The 15,600-nt window shown below is 40.1% G+C and overlaps 1 long non-coding RNA gene across 2 annotated transcripts in view; it reads right to left on the reverse strand.

The window, feature by feature from the left end:
- LOC117266637 (uncharacterized) overlaps positions 1–12,929 on the reverse strand; it is a 57,003-nt gene extending 44,074 nt beyond the window's left edge. For both annotated transcript variants that reach the window (XR_004502510.2, XR_013493402.1), the window contains exon 1: positions 12,757–12,929. This is a non-coding gene — a long non-coding RNA (uncharacterized LOC117266637). The remainder of the gene's footprint in view (positions 1–12,756) is intronic.
- Positions 12,930–15,600: the final 2,671 nt, after the last annotated feature.

Below are 15,600 nucleotides of genomic sequence, written 5' to 3' on the forward strand. Positions count from 1 at the left end.
GAGAGGCATCTATGTTCTAAATGAAGAGCACTCACACACGTATACATGCTGAGGACGAAGCACCCTACTCTTCAAAGAGTACTCTCAACAACACAGCAGCAAATAAAACTTTTTTGCTTTCCTTCATTCCACTTTTTAATTTTCTGCTCTCATTTGTTTCTGTAGGCATCTTTCCATATTTTATTCTCTTTCTTCTTTCCACCGGTGAAAGGGACTTTCATTGAAATTCATGCACTCAAGGACCGGCACCCATGCAAGGCCAGAAGATAATAGGCCGACCTATTTACCCAGCAGTTTTATTTATCTTTTTTTTTTTTCCTCCTCCTTCCCTCCTCCCCCCCGGCTTTGGATTGATCATGGTCGCTGTAAGATGACAGCTGTCTCCTGTGCATTAGCATTGCAAATGACACGGAAGAAAAAGGAGTGGAGGCTCAGTGTGTTGAGCCACAGGCCTGCAGTCTGGGATCAGCATCCTGACCGAGTGCTGCCAGGACACTGTGGGACGAGGAGCAGCTGACACTGGGCCACGGAGACACCGGAGGACAAAAGGAACATTTTCGGGATAGATCAATCAGCCTTTTCACTGCATGTTTAATATTATCCTTGATTACTTCATTAGTGATTTGTGGCCACATGAACACATGAAATTTAAATTGTGGTTTGCTTTGTTTTTAACTCTTTTTACAGCCTGTATATGGAGCTACTGTCCTGAGTGTCATGCCTGTGATGTTAATAGAAACACAACAAATAAAAGGGGGTTGATATTTAATTAAATTTTACAGGGTTGCTCGGGGGTCATAAGTGCACATAAAAAACAAAATTAGCTTGTAATCAATTGTTACATTGAAGTTATAAATTAATCATAGTAGTTACACAGAAGCAATGGCCGTTACTATGTTGATGCTGAGGGCAGCCTTTGCATTGTATCTTGATGCAGAAGGGGTGAGTGGTAAACAGGGGTGGGCGGTTAGGTTTAAGCAACAAAATTACTTGGTTATGGTTAGGGAAAAAAATCATGAATGTCACTAAAACAAACCTGGCTTGGAGTGCCACATATGCAGCCAGAGAAGCAGCAGCATGTAGCTATAAAACACCTGGCTTTTAGTGCCACAAACGCCACAGTATATGCACAGTTAAGTCCAGCTATGGTTTTAGTGAGACAAGGCTGTTTAACTGGACTACTGTCCTTGTCCCAGTATACAAGTGGCAAATAGTGGCAATTTGAAGCACAAGTACACAAATCAGCTTCACTATAAGCTAGCAGCTAACAGACTTTTACTCTACCCATATGAAGCCAGGGACAACAGTTACATTTAACAAAGTTAACATTACAAAATTCAGCTCCATTACAACTCACAAGGTTCACCGACAAAACAACTGTCTTATACTAAACGTGTTTTCCAAACAAATATATGATGCTAACGTTATTAGCACAAGCCTATGGCATTTTACATTGTATAAATTAGCCTAGCAACAAACGGAGATTTCCTCTGCTCATATGAAGCCAGGATAAATCACACACACAAGAGTTAAAATGCTGTGGAGGCTTTATTGTCCTCAAAAGTTACTGTTTTTTTTTATCTGTGAAATTTAAGTAAATCAAAGCTTTGACGCGGACGATTTTACATTGGAAAGCGCAGTGCATCTGACACAAATGCTAAACAGTGTCCCATGCATCATTATGACACTGAGGACTCTGTCCGCACGGTGTATTTGACAGGGAGTGAGACCAGATTGAAAATTCACCACGATCAATTTATTGTAAGTGCTTTAATCACAATCTGGGATAAAATCATTTATTATCTCACCCCTGGTACCAAGTTCGATGTCTTCAGCATATATAGTTTTGAGACGTTTGATTAGAAAATGCTCCACATTTGAACTGATGTTTTTCTCAATCTTTCATTTTTGCTTTTTGCTTTGCAGATAATCATATATTCTGTCTTTTTTTAGGTTCGTGGGACACTTCAATGCAATGCAGGATTATTGATTTGTATTCATAAAAACTCAATGCTGCAAGGACTCTGCACATATTGTGTTGAAAGAGGGGAAATACATTTACTCTGGCCATGTGATGAATGCAGCTGTACAAAACCAGGATCGATTAACACAGTGTATTAATCCTTCACACAGTACACATGTATGTTGGTACCCAAGGACAAATCTTATTAATATCACTTCTGCTGGGAGGCAATACAGGTAGGTGATTGTTCCAAAACCCCGCAAAGAAGTATTGTCATGGTAACCGCTGAGCACTTCAGACAAAGCTGCATGTATCCTCATGGAGTGAGAACTCAAACGCACACACACAGGCACACACACATGCACATGAATACATAAGCAGGCATACGGAAATCTGACAGAAACGAGACAAAGGCAGCACTGTGAGAGAGGCTGCAAAAGTTTACATCAGAGATAATTCAACATGGACGCTATGATTACCTCAGCTTCACTCTGGGTTATGGGTCATGTTCTCAGCAGTAGTGGTGGAATGTAACAGAGTACATTTACTTGTACTTTACTTGAGTATTTCCATGCTATGCTACTTTATACTACACTACATTCCAGAGGGAAATGTTGTACTTTTACTCTTGTATATTTATCTGTTTAAGTTGCTTTGCAGATTAGAAGTTACATTCTATAAAATACTATCCAGTGTTCAGTCTTTTACAGGCTGTTGTTCGGGCTCTTTGTCACGTGTCAGGTGTCTATGGGTTTCCACTTCACTCGTGTTTTAAAGGTCCAGTGTGTAGGATTTAGAGGCATCCACTGTCAGAGATGGAATATAATATCCATAACTATGTTTTTAATAGTGAATAAACAGCTAAAATTAAGGCTACATCCAAACTAAAATGCCTTCATTTTAAAATGAGAAACTTTTGAGACATTTACCAGGGGTTTAAATTCATCAGGGACGCAGAACAATATCCTCACTTCCTCCCACTTTTTAAAAATTAAGCCAAAATATACTGGATACGGCTGCTGCCATCTTGCGCTGATGATATAATTTGGTGCCAGAATCTGCGAGATCTTTGTGGTATTGAGTTCCCATCGATCACGACTGAACCAAGTGATCACAAGCACACTGATTAGCACACATAGCTATTATCCAAGACCACCCCCCCGCACCCTTTATAGCCTCAAATAACCAAAATAACCAATTCAAACCAAACTAATAAGAAAAAAAACCCACTTAAACATACATCAGCACGATAAGAACTACCTAAAATGACAGAAACTATTTTTAGGACAAATGTGTTTGTGTACTACATAAAGGTGGATGATGGATCTCCACTAACCCCCACTGTGTAGAAGTGAGGCTAAAAAAATAAAACATCCCAGATATGGTCGCTGCCATCTTGCTCTGGTAACGTCACTCAGAGCCAGAGTCTGCGTAGTAGTGATCACCACTGTATCAAGTTTCCTACCCATATATCTGTCCAACCAATCACAAGCAGCACCACTGAATGTGAGCCCACCGATTGGCTCACACAGTTATCAATCATGTTGTAAAATCCCCATTTACGAGTATTAAATAACTAATTAAATCCAAATCATCTTTGGGAAAAATTGATTTTATCTGTACTTTGGTTTTTTAGTTTGGCCCATGTTCCATCCACTAACAAGGAGGTGGTGGGGTGCATGATGACCTATACTGCAGCCAGCCACCAGGGGGCGATCGAGATGTTTTGGCTTCACCTTTGCGGAGGTGTCATGTCATGCAGGTGGGAGAAATTTTTCTCCAGGCTTTCTATCTAAAAAGAATGTCTTGGTTAAGGTCAGGGAAAAAAAGTCCTGGTTTGGGTTAAAATGAATAGTTTTCTGTCAGAAAGGACCTTCTTGGTGAACGCCGACGAGGACAACTTCTCCCATGTGCTCATGTCAGCCATTTTGTTTTACAGTCTACAGTGCTGAAGATAAAAATGAATATAAAGCAGGTTTGCAGTGGTGGAGTGTAACTGCTGAACTGTAGTCTGAGATCCTTGTACTTTACTTGTGTATTTCATTCAATGGTACTTCATACTTCTACTGCACTACATTTGTCTGACAGCTTTAGTTACATTTTATTAATTTTTTTAATCCCCTTCCTGTCCAATGAAAACCATGTATCTCCAGATTTGATCATGTTCAAAGAAAAGGTCCTGCATAAGTAAAAGTGCAAAAGTTTTAGCATCAAAATATACCTAAAGTACCAAAAGTAAAAGTACTCTCTATCATAATGGACGATTTCAGACTACTATGTATTACTGGAATATAATTATTGATGCATTAATGTGTTCATTACTTAAATGTTGCAGGAGCAAATTTTAATTACTCAAAATACAGCATTAATCTGCAAAGTAAATAGTAACTAAAGCTATCAAATAAATGTAGTTGAGTAAAAAGTACAGTATTTCCCCCCAAAATGTAGTGGAGTTGACGTTGAAAGTAGTGTTCAATAGAAATACAACAATACTACAAGTGTTAAGTACCTTAAAATTGTACTTAAGTACAGTACTCAAGTAAATGTACTTAGTTACTTTCCACCACCGCTGCAGATTAACTATCCCAAAGTATTTAAGGAGTTCAAATCAGCACAACCTTAAACATCTATAGCAATAAAATGCAGTAAAACATTAAGTACTTTAAGTACATTTTGCTGATAATATTTACATACAAGTAGGATTTTGAAGGCAGGACTTTTATTTGAACTGGAATATTTTCAGTAACTATAGTACTGCACGTGTTAACTTCCTCCACCTGTGTCAGTGAGCGTCACCTGAGAAAGATCAGTGACGTGGCGTCTCTGCTTGAGCCCACCTCAGATTTCACGGGGCCAAAGAGATGCACAGAGGAAGGACAAGTAAACTGGCTCGGCCCTTTACAACGGCCTGAGTGGCCATCCTCCCACTGCCAGTCCCTCACACAGGACCACAATTAAATTCTTCGCCCACTCATTCTTTTCCTCTTTTTTTGTCTCTTGAGAAGACACCTCACTTGAGAAACCACTGAGGCTGCTTTTTAAAGGTCCCTGTGTGGCAGGGTGACAGAGGACACCACTCTCTGCCTTTTCTCTCATTTGGAAAGACCGAGTGAAAATGAAAAGGGGGTCCTCAGCTCCCTCCCTGAAGACCCTCTCTACTACCCCCTGCTCCCCTCCCCTCCACCTCACCCCACCCCATCGTCCCCCCGCCTCGGCCTGAGTGGACTCCCTCGGTCGGTTCTCAGACCTCCCCTGTCTGTGTGATACCAGCGGTATTGTGAGAGGCTGACAAAGAACAGGAAGCCTGGGGGTCGGCAGGGCAGGCCTGAAGGTCAGCTCAATCAGTCTCTGTATGATGGATGCAGCGTGGGGGCCGGGTCACCTGAAAATGCACCAATACACACTCTCCTGCTCTGGCCCTTTTGCAGCCTCTGCTTTTTAATTCGCCCGCGCGCACACACACACACACACACACACACACACACACACACATATACAGTCACTCAGTCTACATCCTCCTGTTGGCTATATTATGTTTTAAAAGACACTGTATGACATGTATCTAAAGCTCCTTTCACACATAGCTCCTGGTAAACGTCTGAAATAACCTTTTAGGCACTGCTACAGATTTTCACATGCACCACATTCAGAAACATTTCCGTCTTGCACCTTTTCACACACGCCGAGACAATGCTGGAATAGACGGGGCAAGAGACAGAGCATAAGATAGAAAGCAGTTTCATTCACAGCATCACCGCTGAAATGATTTCAGGTCTCAAGGTGGGAAATTGGCGCCACAGATTTCCCTGAATATCGATCCCTGCTCCCGTTCACACAAGAGCCCACACAGTAAATGCTCCTGACCATTTCAGGGATTGACTGCAGGAGTGAAAGGGGCTTTGATGTATGTTAAGAGGAGCCAGAGAACAGTGGCAGAGGGTTTTTAAAGTATGCAGAGCAAGATGAGGACATGACACTGCATTATATTCAGCAAAACAACTTAAGTAATTTATTACTAAAATATCAAAGAGTATTGGATTTAACCAACCACAGGGATGCGTCTCTTTTTGGACTTACTTCAACTTTTATGTTAATTTCATTATATAGTCTGTCATATTCATAAAAATAACAATTTGATTTTTTTCATTTCTGATCCATTCATGAATTAAAATATGTTTGTACATCAAAATGTCCTAAGGTTCAGTTTTAGTACATCCTATATTTAAGGAATAGTATCCTTATATTTAATTCAAATATGTTTTTCTTTATGTGTGTTATTGGTTTTTGTTTAGTGCCTCTTTTCTTATCTGATGATGAGTATCTTTGTCCTTTTACTTTTTAAAATGGTATTCTGAAATGCATGAATGGACACCTGACACATTTTTATAGCTGTTCCTGCACAGTAATTACATTATATGTAAACATATATATGTAAAACATTATGTATGTAAATCTGCAACTTCTGCAGCCAACTGTCAGCTCAAGAAATGAAAGCCAGATGTCGTTGCTGTCCACTAAAATGTCCAAATTTGTTGATTTTAGTTTTATTGAAGGACTACATATAAAACTTTCCTCACCCTTAAACCAAATAAACCATTAAAAAGTGAATTATTGGACAAACAGTGTTACAAAGCAGATACCAGGGCTGATTTGGTGTTTTGGAGATGCTTGTTCTTTTTACTGGAAGGTAAAGATGGGAAGAATAACTCCAAAGCACTGGCTAATGCGCCTAAACAGTTAATACAGGGTGTCTACAGATATCGGACAGTTATATTTAATGCTTTTTAAGACCCGTTCAGGACACTTTTTAACCACATTTAGGACAGATTTTTGGACAATCATGTTTTACTTATAAAAACATTGCAATTAGGCAGTATATATGTGGACTCAGAGAGAAAGGCCTCACTTATTTTCATAAAAAGAAGTTAAAAAAGTAGTTAAGACCTCACAAATTCAAATTTATGAATATTTAATTACCTTTAAGACCTTATTGTTCTAAAATTGAATTTAAGGCATTTTAAGACTTTTAAAGGACATGTAGACACCCTAATAATTCTGTATCAGTTCAATTTATTTGTCATATTGAAATCATATACAAAACAATTTCAGTGAAATGTAATCCTCTCAGTTTCTGTAATTTGTATATTAAAAAAGAGACTGTAATGGTGAATATATAAGATCACCATTAGTCCATGTCTTCATTTAGGATCCTTGTGGTCTTTAATTAATTCAGTCTTATAACCTTGACATATCAGAAGCTTTAAAAGGTTGAGTTCGACCAAATCACACCACTACTGGCATTTATATGGTGTTACGCCAAATCTTTTACATATTAAAATAACAATCTAGTAGTTTTCCAATGAAAACTGTCTGTATCTTCAGTAATATGGATGTTGTTTCTACTATTCAGTGTAATATCTTGTTGATTTGGGGGATGCAAATGCTGTAACACTTATAACACCAAAGTCAAATAAAAATAAGTGGATCAAATAAAGTAAAGTAAACTGCAAAGCTAAAAATCATGGTTGGAAAATTGTGTTTTTATATTTTATTTTGTAATTTGGGTGAACAAACCCTTTAATTAGAGATATACTGTTGGATTCAAGGGTTAACTTTAGTAGTTTCATGTTTGCTCACTGCAGATGCATTTTTCAATGACAAGCAAGAAAATTCCAAAAAAACAAAAGGTATTTCACAAGAAGAAGAATAAAGAGACAGAGAGGACAATATAGAACGACAAGCAGAAGTATGTGCTCAACTCACAAAATGTAAAGGCATAAAATCACGAGAACTTTTCAATCCAACAATCCTTAAAAAGAAAACACCAGTCTGACACTGATGGAAGTTACGAATTTTGACGCAAGAGTCCACCACCACTCTATCTGGCATCCCAGCAGCCTGAGCACTGTGTGTCAGTGGGTGGGACGAGGAGTGTGTGTGGGGTGGTGTCCATGGTCGTCATGGAGACCCCTGTGTGTGGGAAGCAGTCCAAACATGACAGGGCTGAGTTTACTGACTCAAGGTGACTGGGCCGAGGGCACAACAGCACACAACGGGGGGACAATGGACGCTCCATTAGTGCTAATGGGGGACACATGTAACAGGATTAGGGTGAGGACACCTGGGGGGGGCGGGGGGACCACATGGGGAGATGGTACACCCGTCCCACCCCCAAACCTCTGTCTGTCCTGTCCCACTCCATCAAACTCGCACAAAACCAGGAGTCTGCTGTGTGTGGAGGGGCGGCTGACTGCCCACCATGATGGGTTTAACCTGCTGAATGTGTGTGTGTGTGTGTGTGTGTGTGTGTGTGTGTGTGTGAGAGAGAACATCCGCAACACACTGCAGGGTGGAAAATAAATTACCAGATATTTTTTTGTGTGTTTTAATGATGAGATGAGACATTTGGCTGGACACAGATTTGGGAAAAATATTTAAAAACTGGTCAGGTAAGTCTGAAAGTTAATGGAAACCAAGACAAAAAAATTTCCCCCCGTATTGGATAAACAAGCAGGGGTGGAAGAAGTATTCAGATCAATTATGAAAGTACAAGTAGAAATACTACACTATGAAACTACTTCATTACAAGAAAATCGTACATTCCAAATCTAACCAAATTTATAAGTCTGGCAGTGTTGGCAACACCATGTAGAAATGGTCTAAAAATATTATCAATACATTAAAATATAAGCAGTTCTCTAATGTTGTAGCTGCTCAATGTGGAGCTACTTTTAACTGCTTTATAGGACTACACCGCCTGAAAGTTGAAGGTTCAAATAATCAGTCAGAGGCTCTTTAGTCGACTGAGATTCTTCAAACTGAGCAGTTGTTTTTGGGAGGTTGTCAGTCAGTGTGCAGTGTACATCGCTGGACGTTTGGTTGATCCCCAGAGGTAGCTTCAGAGTCAGTGTTCCTTGCTTGAAAAAATGCTTCAGCTACACTACATCAAGGCGGCAGATCTACTCGGTGAAGATGTCTGTGACGGGTACAGACAGTTGCGGACCCAGAGACAGGGTGAGTCCGAGTGAGACGGAGGCAGCTAAATACGAAACACTTTCTGCCTTTTGTTAGGTATCTAGTGTCGGCAAAAAATGTTGCCCTTTTTCAATCTGTTGTTAGCATAGCAATAGCTTTGAGGGCTAACTTAGCTTGTTTACCATATTATGTTAACGTTACTGTCTCCCCGAACGTCCCGACAAATGCTGTATAAACACTGGTTGTGCAATAAAGTGTAGGAATAGTCGAATATTCATATTAAACAGTCAAATCCAACACATTCTCACTCTGGCCTTGTCACATATTGACATTTTGATGATGCACTTTCCACATTGACATGACGTGCAAGGTACCCTGGGTGTGTTGGTTGTTGACGTTCTGGGACGCCGCGAAGTTCTGCCTGTTACATGTATTGTCTTCTTTCAAAATACACTTCTGTTTTCACAGGAAATTTAACGTTTACATACAGTCTCTTTCAAAATAAACACTGTGAAATTATGTTTTTTTCCTTTAACAACTAAAACACATGGTTAGGTTTAGGAAACAGATTTGGCTTTAGAATCTTACGGGATGTGAACGCCGCTGTCTCAGGTGAAAGTTGTTGTTTGTTGGACCCATCCAGCACCCCTCCTTCCCACCCCACTTGGGCCTTAACTTCGATTCCTGACCTGCTGTGTTTCCCCCTGATGCTGCTGGCTGCTGTTAAACTATAACGGCAACCGGCCGTGAATCATGCAAACGTTAAAGGACGCCTTTTTTCGTTGGCAAGTCATTGCCCAAACGCCGGATTTCGACGACTTCAGAGTGAGATAGTGCTCTCAGATCTGATTCGACTGACAAGACTCTGAATCGGGTACAGCCAGACTGCTTTATATAATTTTGGATAATTTAATCTATAACACTACATCCTATTTTATAGAATATCCAATATTTCATATGTTACATATTTTCCTCTAAAATGCGGTGGAGTAGAGGTACAAAGTAGGATGAAATGAATACACTACAGTAAAGAAGAAGTACCTCTAAACTGGACTTCAGTACGGTCCTTGAGTAAACATACTTAGTTACTTTCCAACAATTGTCGAAGACTAATAGTCATTATATATTATTTTTTAACCAACTAAAACTGTCTAAATACTGCTTAATTCTGTAAGGTTAACACAGTACTGTGAACAGAGTGGCCCAGTAACAGTAAAAATGTTGTGAAATAAAAATGAGCTGTATCACTTTAGACAGAGTTGCTTCAATTATAGACAAACTGTTAATAATACTCAATATTAAAAGTTAAAAAAGACAAGCTTCAGGTCTCTACAGCAGCACAGCTACATCTCCACCTCCCAACAACTCCGTCCTTCCCAGCAGCAATGTAAATCAAACAGAAATAAATCTGCGACAGAGGTCAATGAATCTCTAATGGTGGACTGTGAATCCTCCCCGCTCATCCCGCCCCTCCGTCCCTCCCAGCTCATCCCTCATCCCCACTCTCTCCGTCTCCCCCTCCTGCTAAATTCCTGCACTCTGCCCAAGACGCCCAGTCAATTAATAAGACATTGTCTCCTCCCCTCGGAGCCCGTGCACAAGAGGCCACCCAGGAGCCAGCGGGACTTCCCTCTAAAGCTGCTTCACTGGTGGCCCCCAGGAATGCCAATCGCTTTGGGAACAGGCCGAACAGGGCAGGATGGATGAGGGGGGGTCTCTGGGAAGCTGGATAATAGAAACAGCCCCATCATGCTCATGTGCTGGGGCAAACCAGTCAAAAATTGGAGGGCAACAAAAGGAAATGCGTTCCACTCCCAAGGATCGGAGGCACTTCACCCCTCTACAGTCCCAAACCCCGCCCTCTGAAACACACACACACACACACACACACACACACTCATGGGTTTTACCATACTTGAGAGAACACTGCACTGGCTTACATTCACTTCCTGCTGGCTTACCATAAACTTATCCTGAGTCCTAATCTCAACCTGCGAGCCGAAAATCACCACGAGATCTGTTCAAAACATCTGCACTGGACTACAGGGGTGTCAGCTAAACTAGACCACCACCATACACACACATCCACACCCAGCTCAGAGCTCAAACTCCTCCACCATGTCCTGTCTCATTACATATTCACCTCTCAGCCCCCTAATTTAAGATGTAAGGACATGTCTGTTAGGAGGAGGGAACAGTGAGGGAAAACTTGTCTGGAATTCTTTGCAAAATGATCATTTTTGTATTCAACATCTAGCATCTGAACTGAAAACCTTTGGTAATTCAACAAAGCCTATTTGATTGTTTTTAGTTCATCATATCTCTATTTACTGTACCTTTTATATTTTTGTAAGTATAGTTTATTTATATGACTGTTTTGGTGACATGGTAACATGTTGAGCTGTCTGACTGGCACTCAACTCACCAATTTCCTGACGATGTTTGTTGTCGGACGGAGGGTTACAGCGATGTAACATGCTATAAAAATTGACAGTCGTCATTATGTTTACATTTGCTTATCTATGATATTGAAAAAAAACCTGAAAGGGTTCTTCACTGCAAAATTCTGAGCGTCAAACACTAAATTTTCTGCATTCTGGTGAATTTTTATGCACCAATTTACGCGTCTTCTGCATCAATAAATGATTATTAATGTGTTTAATTTTGGAAAAACTCCAAGTCCTCTGCTATTTTCATGTTTTCATTGCGAGGGGGGTGGGTGTGCACATGCTCTAAATATTAAGGCGGATGTTTCCCCTGCAACCCCCCTGAAATCCACACCTATGGATAATAATAACAAGAAGAAGAAAAAGAAGAAGAAGAAGATATGAAACCATGATATTTTCTGATAGGGTTATTGTTCCGTACATAAACACATACTGTAGGGCTGTACCAAAACATGTTATTTTCATTACATTCAAAGCTTCTATTGAGGTTTTCAAATTAAAGCTTTGAATGTCTGTCGTCATGTTTTATGATGTCATCACCATAAAAAAATGAACAAAATCCTCTACTTATTAAATCAGCTTTCCTCAATTAATAAATGTAATTTGTGGTGCTGTTAGAGCGCCCTGTTAATACACATATGTGCAGCAAACAGGAGACCAAACTGGTTTTTCAACACAACGAAACGGTTGTTCTTTAAGAGGCTTAATGGCAACAGATATGGATTGAAGCAGGATATTTCATATGATAAAAACGTGAACTGTGGAAATGATGACCACTATGTTTGTTTGTTTGTTTTTATAAACTTTAACTTTTGGACAATTCAGAAACAATCCTACACACTGCAGCCACAAAAGGAAACAAATTCAGTAAATAGTATAATACTAATAATATGTGCAATAAGTAGACTTGCAAAAAAATAAATATATCAATGTTATGAATGAAACTTCAAACTCTTCAGTCCAGCCCTACTTTTCTATAATGGCAAGAGACTTCTCTCATCTCAAAGGTTGCTGACCCCGACACTAGTGGAGCAACATCACAGCGCAGAGCCCTGATGTCCAAACCAACGATAACTTCCACTTTTATAGATAAACATTTGCAACTTGTCCACAAAATTTGGCAATGACCAATGACAATAAACAAAACTAGTTATTGACATTCTGGTGTGTGCAACAAACATTAATATTATTAAGACATATAAATTAGATAGCTAATCAATTAAAAATATCACCAAGGCAGAAACACAGAGATGTAACGTTGAAGACAAGATAAACTCGACAGCAGCTGCAGCCACAAACACACATTAACACAGAAAGAGAGCTGCACAGTTTGGGAGTCACATCCATCATTAGGTGTGTCATCGTACTCACCTGTCTGACGTCATCCTGCGAGTCTCAGTCCTCAGTCTGATCCAGGTTCAGCTTCTCTGATGGCTCATTCTCAGGGCTCTCTGGTCCCAGTGTAACCAGTCCGCACAGCCTCTCTGGTCCCAGTGTAACCAGTCCAAACAGGCTCTCTGGTCCCTGTGTAACCAGTCCAAACAGCCTCTCTGGTCCCAGTGTAACCAGTCCAAACAGGCTCTCTGGTCCCAGTGTAACCAGTCCAAACAGCCTCTCTGGTCCCAGTGTAACCAGTCCAAACAGGCTCTCTGGTCCCAGTGTAACCAGTCCGCACAGCCTCTCTGGTCCCAGTGTAACCAGTCCAAACAGCCTCTCTGGTCCCAGTGTAACCAGTCCAAACAGCCTCTCTGGTCCCAGTGTAACCAGTCCACTCACTGTCTCATCCCCATTGCAAACCACAAATCCTGAATGAGTCACCTCAGAGATTATTAGTCACAAACAGCAGGAAGGTGTCACACACACCTGGAGACAGAAGTTCCTCAGTGAACGCAGAAATCACGGGGTCCATGTTAGCAGTTAGCTAACACGTTAGCTTGATCCAGCAGCACACCTGTGTGGGTGTTTAATTTGTGTGGCATGGCGCGCGCTCGCAGTTGGTGCAATAAATCACTGATTAATTAACCTTATTGTTCTTCACCTGTGCCGACACACAGTGACGCTTATCTTTATAAAAAATAATTACAGACGTCTTACTGAGTTTCACCGCAGTGTTATTTTTCTACTGTTCACAAACCGCCACGCTCGGCTCAGGTGTGTCTGCACCCCGCCAATTGATATTTAAATTGCGTTACTTCCGGTCAGCTGAGTGCATAGTGTCGGCTCTCCGGTGCTCCGCCCCCCTGCGGCCGCAGACACACCTGCACCTTCTTCTATTGATCCTCTCACACTCTCACGGTTTATCAGGAGTTTATCACCAGACGTTTTTGTTTGTTTGTTGTTTTTTTTTTTTAGAAAGGTAGTAAAGTGCAACACTTGAAATAAAAGTTAAAGGTCCAGTGGAGGATTTAGGGGAGTCTATTGGCAGAAATGTCTTATCATATTTATAACTATGTTTTCATTGGGTTATAATAACCTGAAAATAAGAATCGTTTTATTAACAAGAATAACGGGAAATATGGCAAACAATAAACTGATTAATTCATTTTTTATTTATTTGTGAGAAGGAGCAAGTAGAGATTTTCAAGTCCAAGGTATGTTGTACAGTTGTACAAAACATCCTCAAGTCTTCTCTTTTAGGTTTCCTTAAAATTTAAGTTTTTCTCCTTATCTTTGTCTAATACTCAAGGAATTGCTTTAAGTTTGTTAAACTGTTGCACAAAGAATCTTAGTAACCGAAGTAAGGACAAAAACATAAAGTACCTCTGATTCCATCGTAACTGCAACATGGTTGACTTTATGGAGATAAATCAGAAAAATTAAAGCAAAAATGAAAGAAGTGTTCTGCGACCAGGAGAACCTGATGGTCACAATTAATGATGAGCAACTGATTTTGCACTTTCAATTTTACCAGAGGTCAATTTATGATTGTGTCTGTGTGGGGTTGGATCACTTTCCAAAGCTGCGCTCCTCCAGTCCCTTTAATTAATGATTGCTCTGTGGTTTTATGCAGCAGGGTCTTTCCAGTCAGCTACCAGTGAGGCATTTCATTTAAGCCGTAACTGTCATACTGAAGGAGCAAACTTAAGGTGCTTTGTGCAGCTGGCCCTGATACTCTAAAAAGAAGCCTTTCATTTTGTGATAGTAACAAGAGTCAGCTCAGAATAATTCAGTACTTCTGCTCCCCCTCCATCCAACTCATTTTAGATTCATCTGTCAATGATGAGTATTATCTGCTGATTTGAGTGAAGTAACCATTTTTGGTTGTCATAAATGTTGTTTCTCTTATTTCCACCATGGATGCATGACTGAATGAGCCGACCTGGCACAGGCCCACAGGCCACCTGGCCTTCACCTGCATTACAACCAGAAAGAAACACAAAATGAGTGAAGAAGAAACAAAACAAACACAAGGAGAAACAAAACAGCCACAAAGAGACACATAACAACCAGAAAGAGACACAAAATGAACAAAGAAGACACAAAATTAGTAAAGAAGACACAAAACAACCACAAAGAGACACAAAACAACCACAAAGAGACACAAAACAACCAGAAAGAGACACAAAATGAGTAAAGAAGACACAAAACAAACACAAGGAGACACAAAACAACCACAAAGAGACACAAAACAACCACAAAGAGACACAAAACAGCCACAAAGAGACACAAAATGAGTAAAGAAGACACAAAATAAACACAATGAGACACAAAACAACCACAAGGAGAAACAAAACAACCACAAAGAGACACAAAACAACCACAAGGAGACACAAAACAACCACAAAGAGACACAAAACAACCACAAGGAGAAACAAAACAACCACAAAGAGACACAAAACAACCACAAAGAGACACAAAACAACCACAAAGACACACAAAATGAGTAAAGACACAAAACAAACACAAGGAGACACAAAACAACCACAAAGAGACACAAAACAACCAGAAAGAGACACAAAACAACCTCAAAGAGACACAAAACAACCAGAAAGAGACACAAAATGAGTAAAGAAGACACAAAACAAACACAAGGTGACACAAAACAGTCACAAAGAGACACAAAACAAACACAAAAAGATACAACATGAGTAAAAGAGACACAAAACAACCAGAAAGAGACACAAAACAACATCAAAGAGACACAAAACAACCAGAAAGAGACACAAAATGAGTAAAGAAGACACAAAACAAACACAAGGTGACACAAAACAGTCA

Source organism: Epinephelus lanceolatus, chromosome 15 (genome assembly GCF_041903045.1).
Source record: "Epinephelus lanceolatus isolate andai-2023 chromosome 15, ASM4190304v1, whole genome shotgun sequence".
Taxonomy (NCBI): domain Eukaryota; kingdom Metazoa; phylum Chordata; class Actinopteri; order Perciformes; family Serranidae; genus Epinephelus; species Epinephelus lanceolatus.